Source organism: Rhincodon typus, chromosome 12, assembly GCF_021869965.1.
Source record: "Rhincodon typus isolate 14 chromosome 12, sRhiTyp1.1, whole genome shotgun sequence".
NCBI lineage: Eukaryota > Metazoa > Chordata > Chondrichthyes > Orectolobiformes > Rhincodontidae > Rhincodon > Rhincodon typus.
Genome location: NC_063343.1, coordinates 27,873,049 through 27,873,520, shown reverse-complemented (window position 1 = coordinate 27,873,520; position 472 = coordinate 27,873,049).

Here is a 472-nt window from a genome sequence, read left to right as displayed (position 1 = left end):
GCTGTGTTCCTCCAGCTCCACACTGTGTTATCTCTGACTCCAGCATCGGCAGTTCTTACTGTCTTATAGGAATACAATGTCGGCCAATCGTCCAGGATGCTACAAGGTGACTGCCAGATTCTGACACTTTCTGTACTCACCATGTGGAATGAGTCATGACATTTTGTCCTTGGAATGAATATATAGGCACCTTGGCGTTAAAATGTCCCCCAGAGCCACTGAAGAGGGAGTCCCAATTGTAAAACAGCGTTTCACCCTGTAAGAAAGCACAAGATCAGAATGTTGCTTTTCAACAGTTATAGGATAAAAAGCAGTTGAATGGATTGACCCCTTATGAGAGAAGGCAAAGTGACAGCAGGATACGTAGAAACCCTTGGGAAAAATAGGATCCAAAACCTGAAAAGAAATAAATTCTACAGTAACTAAATGATCATAGGATCCCTATGGTGTGGAAACAGATCATTTAGCCCAT